Source organism: Pithys albifrons, chromosome 7 (assembly GCF_047495875.1).
Source record: "Pithys albifrons albifrons isolate INPA30051 chromosome 7, PitAlb_v1, whole genome shotgun sequence".
NCBI classification, from domain to species: Eukaryota; Metazoa; Chordata; class Aves; order Passeriformes; family Thamnophilidae; genus Pithys; species Pithys albifrons.
The window spans coordinates 48,243,050-48,253,420 of record NC_092464.1 but is presented as its reverse complement, the minus strand read 5'-3'; positions in this window follow the sequence as shown (position 1 = coordinate 48,253,420).

The window sequence follows — 10,371 nt, the reverse complement described above, 5'->3', positions numbered from 1 at the left end:
TGTGTGGCTGCTTCTCAGACACTTTCTGCACTGTGGCTGCATGTGCTTAACACTTCTGTTAGTTTATAAACACCTACCTGATGCTACCTGGACGTATCAGCTACTGGACAGTATCTGCCATCAGCCATGGCCACACTAACCCAGACTAGATTTCTGTAGGGTTACTGTATTGCTTTCTGGGAAGACCCACACTTTAAAATAAAGCATTCACAAATGCTAAAAGCACGTGATAATTTCTGTCTTTCATGTGAGAACTGTATTAACTCCTCAGAGGAAGAAACTAAGGCCCATATATCTAAGGAAGAAGGAGTATGCTTAATGCATTCAGCTGTTTGCTGACAGAGATGCAAAAATTGAGTCAATGTCCACATTCTGATCTATTCCCCAAATCCCTGCATGTCCTGCCCCTATCACCACAGGCATGAGTATGGGAAATCTGTAATTAAATCTTAAATAGGATCTTCTGTTAATGCAAATTGAAATGACCCCATTATCAGCAGGGCAGTGATAACTGATAGGAGCTGAATCTCTGTTTTAAAGAATGCCTCCTAGCAGATTCAGGACCAGTCAGCTTTGTGAATTTGCATGTCAGTGACCACCTTGCTGTCTAATGACAGAAGCACAGAGCAGCAATGGTATTGCACACCCACAGCAAGCCCCTCTTGAAGAATACAAGGTTTTCCCTTCTGCTCACAGCATAGGAACTACCTGCAGGTTGTGTCAAGCCCTGGTGCACCTTGGAGGAACCAGTTGTGCACAGATCACGTGTCTGACAGGGTGTAGATTTCAAATGTCCTGTATGTCATCCACTGCAACATACAGGAGACCTTGATCAGGTTCTCACTGATCCCACAGAACAGCTCCATGCGGATGCTTAAGAAGGCTTTAGTGCCACCTGCCTTCTGGGCTTGGTTGTCCTGAGAGCTTTCCATGTCCCGATTTTGTACCCTCCAGAAGGGCATCGTGCTCCCTTCATCTTTGCACAATTTTTGAAAGTAGATTATCTTTGATCACAGTGGAAAACACACTACCTCATAGTGTCTGACCCAAGAGTTGAGGGACATGCCGACTGCTTGTCCTAGTTGCAAATTTCTGTGCCTCATCTCTGAAAGGAGACCAGGGTGGTCTCCATACAGAGTCTATGTCTACTTCTGTGATTCTAAGCTTGAAAAGGTATCTCAGTGCTTCATCAAGTGTCATTTGGTATCTGTGTTTCCAAGTCTTGCTGACAGCAGGGTTTTTTTTCTCAGTCTTCCAAATTCACCATCCATCGGCTGCATGAAAGTAGTGGGAAAGAGTCCTGCCTGGTTATGGTTGCCAAATATGTCATGCAGCAATGAATTAGAGTTGTTGAAGAAAAAAAATAACCAAGAAAATGGTTTTAACTTCCTTCTTGTGTTATCTCCTGCTCCAGATATTTTTGCTCTTTTTCACAGACTAGGAAGAACATGAAAACCACTCTCCAATGAGACAATATCTTGCAAGGCTGTCTTGTCATATGCCCAATTGCTTTTCATGGTAAGCACTTGATAGGAGAAAGGAGCTTAAACAATGAAACTTTGTTTATGTGTAGTTTTCAAATTTGTAAAAGAAAATACACTAAATTTGAGAAGACATGCAATTGGAGGAGGCCCATCTTTTGAGAGAGAACATTTGTAGGTACTCATAGAAAACCTCAGCACATTAGAAACAACTGTGAAAACTTGCAAAAGTATCATCTAACTGATATTAGACATGGCAAAGTGCAGCTCCAGCTGGTGCCTGCTCTCCTGGTTCCAGCTCAGGGAAAGTTTCTAACACTCCCTGTCTGAGTCCCCACACTGCACATGAGGCTAGGCTTGTGTAGCCTGGGGCAAATTTTGGAAGTCTGCTCTCAGGTGAACATCTGTGCCTATTGCTTTGTCTCCATTAAAAAAAAGTCCTAGGCCATGTCTCTTATTCCCTGTAATTGCCATAACCCACAGGTTGTGACTCTTGTGACAGGAGCTCTTTTAGCAGAATAAAGTGTGGTGGAGAATTAATTTAGTACTTTTATCCAGTTCTGTGAGTACAAATCTTTATGAGCAACTTGACCACTTGAGTTTGAAACACAGGATAAGGCAGTGTGCCATTTGATGGTGGCACCATAGGAAAAAAACCCCAAACCTGATTGAACAGCCCAGTTTGCAGCTGTGCCTGGTGGAGTGGGTGGTAGTTGCTTTAGGGAGGGCACAATAGCACAATGGTAAATGTTGTGGAAAGACCAGCACCTGTTTGCTGTAGAAGCCAAGGCAATTTCCCCATCTTGTCAGCTGACAGCTCCTCCTCCTCCCATTAGGCAGAATGAGGGGCACTTTCGATTTCAGCCCCATGGTGCTGTGCCGAGTGGGATACACAGGAGTCTTGCAGGGAGCTGCTGTGGAGGTGATGGTAAAGGTAATGCTGGGAGTAGCTTTTCAAACGCTGGTATTCAGCATTACCAAAGACATACTGTGCAAGACTTAAAAAGGTAGACAATACCATTGCTTATCTGTTTTCTTCCTTTTTGCATCTGAAATTTTGCTTTTTTAGTTCCTGCCTAGTTTATATGCCCCAGGCATACAGTGTTTAGTGAAGTCAGACCATAGAATTGTGATGTTTGGTTTGCTACAGTTTTCTGTCTGGTTTTTCCTAGTCAGATTTATCTCACCAGTACCCTATCCTCTGATGTGACTGGATGAACTCACTGTGTTTGTAAAGGAAGTTAATTAGCTTCCATCTCATGTCTTCACTCCTCTCCCTCCCACAAGAGCACCTAATTTCGGGGGGGGGGGGGGGGGGGAAGCAGGAGGTGTCCAGTTTTGATTATATATAATGGTTTTCTCTTGTAGCTTTTCATATTTGAGCTGATGAAAGGAAATATTTTGGGTGCAGCTGAGCCACATGTCGCTCCTCATCCTCCACAAAGGGGAGGGAAACCTCTTATCAGAATAGTAGGTCCTTCTATCAGATCCATCAAGTCAGTGACTTAGAGTGGTCTTGCTGCAGCAAATTCAAGTTTTCTTGCATCTGTCTTGATTTACTTGATCTGCCAGGAATGTTTAGTTAACTGCAACATGGAGAGCTGTCATTTTATATATTACCACTTTTATGCTGGATGGGATTTTCAAGTGAGATCCCTCCTGGTGTAAGCCTGCTTCTGTTGGCATCAGGAGCAGCTCCACTTCTCTCTGAACCAAGAAAAGGCTTTTAACAGGTGTGTTGGTTTATAACTTAGAAACTCCATGGTGTTGAATACTCACAGCCCTTCCTGCAAGGGTCTTGAAAAGATGAGGGAAAGCACAGGTATATAAACAGGCACACTGCAAAGCAAGGTTCCTTTCCTGCATGCAGAAGTACCTCTGACCACTAACACTCTCTGGGAGATCCTTTCTTCACTGTTGCAGACTCTTACTCTAGGGGAGCCTGCTGTTGCCCTGTTGCCCTTGTTTAAAAAAAATTCCAATGTGTGCTTGCATAACCTGTTCCCCAGCACACAACACTGCCTCATGGAATAATAGCCTTCCTGTTCTGCATCCTACAAAGGGCTGAGTGATGTGGATGCACAAGGTTTACATGGGCTCACACCTGAAAGCCTGAACAAGCATTTGGAAATCTCTTGAAGGTGATTAAATAGGCAAACTGCATTAGACTCAGGAAATCCTCTGAGCAGAAAATAGGTGGAGGTTGGGACAGTACTCAGGGGATGAGCCATATATATCTTTGTCCTATTCTTCATTTTCCCTGGATGGCTAATTATGGACAGTATCCTCATACATTCTGCCTATTGGACTTAAGTATTAATTTAGTTCTAACAAAACTAAATACATTTCCCCCTGACCCTAAAATATTCAGGTCCCAGATTAAAACATAATGGTAGTATAGGTGTGGGATGGAGAGATAATAGGATAAATCAAGAAAAGTGAGAGCCTAGTAGAGTGGTTTGGGTCTGCCTGGCCCCACTGGTCTGAAAGGGAAGAATAGGTTCTGACTATGGCTTTTTGTAATAAGAGTAGTCAGAAGGGGATGGAGTGTCCAACAGGAGTGTACAAGCCACCCCCTGGAAGAGAAGATAAGTCCTCAGAGCCAGCAAAAAGGGAGAAAATGGCCAGAGCAGGGCCTGCAGCAGTGGCAATGATGCAGCAGTAGGACCCCTTGCCTTGACCCTACTGGGAGGTGTTGCAGAGGCAAGGCTGCATGTCAGCTCCATGAGTGCCTTGGAAAGCGTTTTCCCAACATTTGGGGGTGGCTCACACGTGCTGCCAGAGCTATGTGAAAGCAGTGGTAGTCTTACCACAGCTCCTTTTATTAGATTGTGGAGCATAAGTGATGACAAACAAGCCAAGGTGGCCCTTAGGACAGCACATTAGTCAGCAAATGAACCTGCTGACAGGTCATTTGGTGGTAAAGCAGCATTTTCATTTGGTGTGGTGAGTCTAAGCAGATACACTGATGGCCTCCAGTTGTCCACAGCAGTACCTGCACGCCAGTCCTTCCCGGGAGTACGGACAATAGTGATTTATCAGGTCTGGTACAAATGCAGTCCTTGCACTGGCAGGCAGAGGCACTTAGCTACCGTCAGAGAGAAGAGGGAAAGGAGAGTGCAAAGAAAAACAGGGAACATGTTAGGCCTTGATTTCAGTGGGCCACTGGTCTAGGCATTTGGGTGCACTATCTGAGTTACGGGGGAGAGGCTAGAGGCTACAGGAGTTAACGCCACTGATTTCCATATCAAAGGGCTTTCTGGATAAGTACGCGAACAGACAGTTCCCTCTAGAGTGTTTTTGGGTGCCTTTTTTTTTACTTCCAGAGATTAGAGTTGCAGCTTAACCTTTTTAAAAAAGCCTTGATAAAGCAAAAATCTGGCTCTGGGATGAGGTTCCTAACATATCCATAAATGGTCAACCCCAAGCAAGCAAGAAACATCTAGGTTCAGAAAAAGGAGAAGATTAAATAATTTTTGTCATTTTCATGGGGAAAAAAATGTCTGGTGTCTTCTAAAATATCTTATACATCCCGTGTGCATTAATGTATTAGTTAAAACTCCCAAAACTATACTTTAGAGTCTGAGCCACACCATCTGGTTCTCTCCTTGCTCAGTGCCCTAAGCATATTGCCAGAGAGAGCATATTTCTTTTTTCCTTCTCTCTTGTCTCCTTTTTTATTCTGCCTAGCCTCATTACCTTAGATTTCCTTACACTGAATTTATATGTACACACCATTCATTTGCCTTCTCTCTTAATATAGCTGTGTGATTCTGAACATCATTTAGGCTGGACTGGCAACTCCACATTTCACCTTGTCAGAAAAATTATTTACTTTAATGCATATTCATTCTCCTAAACCATTATATATAGGAAAGTAAATTGGTCCTATGAATGCTCTTCGTGTCACTTCATTACCTCTTTCTTGTCACCAAAGACTACTTTCATGTCAATTCACTCTTCTGTTTTCAAATTTCCATGTACAGAGAAAATGTGGTGATAAGGTAAAGCTGTTATCTGCTGATAGAAATGGCTTTGAGCAGCCCTTATATATTTTATGGATTTTTAACTAGATGGCTCTTCACTTGAGTGAAACTCCGTTAATAAGACCCTTTTCACACTAAATAACTTGAAAAGCACTCTGATGAGCTTTTTTTTTTTTTGGTTGGTCTTCAGGTGTGGATCCCCAGTGGGCATATTTTTCTGTCTTATTATATATATTAACTCTAGTGAGAAGATGATATTGCTTCACCCATCCTTGCCTTTAGGCAGTCTAACTGCAGTGGTGTTTTTCTGGCTGTGGAAATCTTCTCAAGCTACAAAGAAATAATACTTAATGAAGGTCCATGTGTCTGATTTTTGTGATGATTATACCAAAGAAAATATTGCCAGCACTGTGTAGCGTGTACTTCCTTTAAACCTCCCCCCTGAACTTGTTATCTTCTGTGAAGACCTCACCTGGCAGCTGGTTTGCTTTATATTTCCACCTCCCTTGAGCCATTCCATCCAGGGTCATCTCCAAATCATGAGGCATCACAGCCACAAGGTATTTTTCCAATGCAGGTCTGCTGGGCATTGCTCACTGTTTGTACAGAAACTGCAGAATTATTGTGCACAGAGGAATATTGGAACAGAGGTATTCCCAGGTTACTGTGTGTCTATGTAGAGAAGTTCAGTTGCAAGGAGACAGCCAGATCTGACATAACTGTGTCTCCAGCAGAAACTGAGTATTCTCTGTTGTCTTTCCACATATGATCCCTACCTGAGGGAAATAGAAAGGGCTTCCCATAGCTCATTGTAGCCTTTATTACAATGATTGGTTCAAAATACAGGATGGAATCAAGATAATTGTTTTTGCTTCAAGAGAGTTGCTGTGGTGGTGTCTCAGTTTTCCTGCTAACCAACATAGCCTTGCAAAAATCACCAGTGTGGGGAGAAACAGATGTGCCATCACTCTTAACAGGACTTTCTTGATAAAAGGATGTTTAACCTTGATTGACTTACCCAGATGCAGCAAGGTTTCATAAAATAACAAAAGCATCAACATATGGTAGAGACTTGATGTTTTCATTTGAATTTCACTGGTGACACAATCCTATAGCAGAGATTTGGAAGAGAAATAGTCTTTGAAGTAAACTACAGTACAACTGCTCAGTAGGAAAACTGTGAAGAAAGCCTACTGCTTTCAGGCATGAGAACAATTTTGCTGCCTTTCATCAGCAGAGTAGGGAAAGCTGAATGCTACTGGAAAACTATGGATACTGCTGCCTAATAAATATGGGGCATTTTGCACATAGTATGGAGCAATATGACCAAATCTATGACCAGCATAACAGCCAGAAATATTTTATCTCGCTGATATGGAAGATGCCTTGTTAAATGCAACTATTACAAATGGTCATTTGAAGGAAAGGTGGTATTTAGGTCTGGGCTTTGGTGTCACACTTTGGGTGTATTGAGTGACTTTCCTTGCTCTGCCCAGTGCTATGGGGAAACCATTTAGTATGTGGCAGATTCAGTTTCATATCTATAAAATTCAGACCCTAATTATTTGTTCTGCTCTGTATTTTGAAGTGGGCAGGACTTTCAAAGTACAAAGTGCTCAGGTCCACAAATGAATCATTGTGTATTTCCAGAGTGCCCAATACAACTGCGCCCCAGCAGTAGGATATCTGTCCCTAGAAAAGAGAAGGGGAGTTACCTCTATAAGTCATTTCACTCCACCAGGCATCCAGAGACAGAAAAATGCTTGCTGGGGTCTATCCTTACCCCCTGAGTATCCCAGCACCTGAGATTCAAAGATAAACCCAAGGCCATGAAAAACACAGCAGACGTGAAATGCCTTCACTTCAGTCTATTTTGTAAATTGCTTGACTTTCGGTGACCCTGAAAAAATGTTTCTTTTTATGTTGAAAAATTATTAACTGGATTGTGAGTTGCCATGGATGCAGAATTCAGTTTATTGCAGACTTTGCCTCTTACTGTGCAGGACCTCATGCTCAGCACTCTCCTGGGCTTATAAATGTTGAGTAAATTGGCCCACTTTTTTCTAGGAAGTCAGAGGCAAAATTGCCACTAATTTAAAGGTGTGGGCTCAGGCATATTATATTATGTTACTTTTTTTATAACATTGATCACCTCTGTTCTGGCAGCCTCTTGAATGTGCCTGGCAAGCCAGGCTTCCGCTCAGGTACAAATAAATCTAAAAAACAATAAAATAAGACAACCAAACCCTTCCCTTTATAAGCCAGCATGGGAGACTCCTTGTCCCTGGGAATGGTTTTGTTTTGGACTCCATGGCAAGTGTTCTCACGGGTATACAGAAAACTGTAGGGAAACTGCCTCTGCATTGCAGCAAGGTATTTGAAGAAACAAAGTGATCTGCATATAGTATGTTGTTTAGCTGCAGTAGTTTTCCAGCCGGCCACAGTGTCAGGAACTAAGGGGAGGTGCTGACAGATAAACATTTGAGAATTGCTTGGACTGACTATAGCTGCAATTACTGTAATGAGATGAAATTTGTCTGTGGCCCTCTCAGAAGTTATTTGCAAAGAAATGGATAGGGATAGGGTTTAAATCTTCAAAGCCAGTTGGCAATATTGCAAAAAAAAAAATTATGGAAATTGCCTTATACTCAGTTGTTCATTCTTCTTCTGCTGTAAATGATTACCTTTCTTTTCAGGGGAAGAAGTCTGCAGATGCACAGATGGCAGTATAAATAGTTTTTTCTCTACAATTAAATCTTAAGCATTTCTTCAGTGATTAAATATATATATGTGTGTATATATATATATATATATATATAAAGAGTCTCAATATTTTAGAGCCACTCTTGAATTTGAAGTTGAATTTCCTAGCCTCTGACACAAACCATCAGACTTTAAGCTTCCTGTTTATCCACCTGTTCAATTCAAGCCATGCAAGGACATGTTGGATCGCCATGGAGCGTGGAGTCTCACTAGAGCAGGACCTACTCTGTGAGATGTTCTGCATTCATAGAGCGTGGGGCAGTTTTCATGCAGGCTTGTTCCATGTATTTAATAAGGTGTTTTGTGATACTTTTGGTGGAAAAAACCTCCCAACAGACTTCATCATATTCTCAAAAACTTTGAAGCTGTCTACAGGCAGTGACCCATGTCCTGCTCAAGTGAATTTTGCATGCAAAATGAGATGTTTAGAGAACAAGGATAAAGTAATGACTTGGCCAAAGTTGCTTTAAGTAGTGCTATCCATTGTTATACATATTTGATGCTGACATCTTACTTCACTTTTTTAAACAAAGAGAAAAAACATTGAAGGAAACTTCTCCCCCATTAGAACATGTTACAGCCACCTTACTCACCCCAAAGTTTTGATTGAGGGTAGCATAAGTAAAGGAGAAATTAGACACACAGTCACCTTCCCTGAATGGACAAGCAACTCAGCTAATAATTGGACTGGACTGGACTGGTCAGAAGGAGGTACTTTTTGGTTGCCATGTTGATTAAATGGGTTCCCCCTTCCTCTCTGCTCTCAGCACTCATTTTATGCTCTCAGCCCAGGGGGTGCCTGTGTGTTCCCAAGGCACAAACTCTGTTTGTTCAGCTGGCACAAAGAGACAGCCAGGGATGGGACAAAAGTTTGAGTGTTCCTGTGTATTCTGAGAGGATTTGAGACTACAGCACTGGAATGGACTGATTCAGCCTCAGGCATTTTTCCCTGGTTTATCTGCAAAGGATAATAGGCTGATGACTACTGTAGGGATACATTGTGTGCAGGGTCAGCATAGGATTAAATGGAGGTTTGTGTTTCTTCTTCAGCCACCCAGGCTGTGGCCTTGCTTCTTATTCTTCCTCCATTAAAATCATCTCTGGGATATCTATGTTTCATCTAAGTGTAAGTGCCAAGAAGTACCTATGCCCTGTCCCATCCTATGCTCTACAGCAGGATGACCTTCACAGGAGTCAGAATGGGAGCACTGGACTCACAGCTTCAATTAGAGCTTTAACCTTAGTTAGAGCTTTAACCTTAATGCTTCTTAATTTTTTCTTTCCCCCAGACATGATGTCCTCGCAGAGGCATATTTCCTACTGGAAGCCAGTTCTCTGGGTTAGAGAGAGAGAGAGATGAGCACTCAGGGCTGCTCCTTGCTGCTTGGCCTGCTCAAGCAAAAATAAATCATCTTGCAAACTGAGAGCTTTTTGTCTATACTGACTAAAGTTTTTCAATAGTTGTAGAAAATCAGGGCAGGGGGAAGCAAATTGTGGAAGAAAACAGCAACAACACACACAAAGGACATTCTGAGGATTAGTGGACTGTACTGGACTCAAGGTGATTGGAAATAATATAGGGCAACTGCCACTTGATGAAAAATGGTATGGGTTTGACTTTAAATAAGATTTCATAAATCCATGCTCTGAGAAGCAAGAGAGGAGTAGGAAAATGAATCATCCCAAGCAATTTCAGGGTAGTTTACATAGTCTGACACTTTCTGACAAGCCACCTAGCTCTTCTATTTTTAGTACAACTAGAGATGGGTCTGGAATGTGAGGATTAGAGGTAATACTTCCCAGCATTTGCAGATCTTTGGTTAGAGATTTTTGGCTTGACTGTCAGCAAAGATTTGTAGAGATTGGAAGGAGAATTTTTTTCCAAGGTTCAGGTTGTATTTTGTTTCAAGGCTTTGGCTCAGGAATATTTTGAAAAATCAAAACCAGAAGTATCTGAATTATGAGAACACCAAAAGAAATAAAGATTTCAAGCTAATGATAGGTTTCCTGTTATTCAGTAAAGGGTATCATCATGATTGAAGCTACCATGTGAAGTCTAGAGTAAAGAAGCTATTAGCAGTGCACTGTTATTCTGACTTCATAATTAGACTACACTTTTTTTTACACTGAAAATTTGAAAG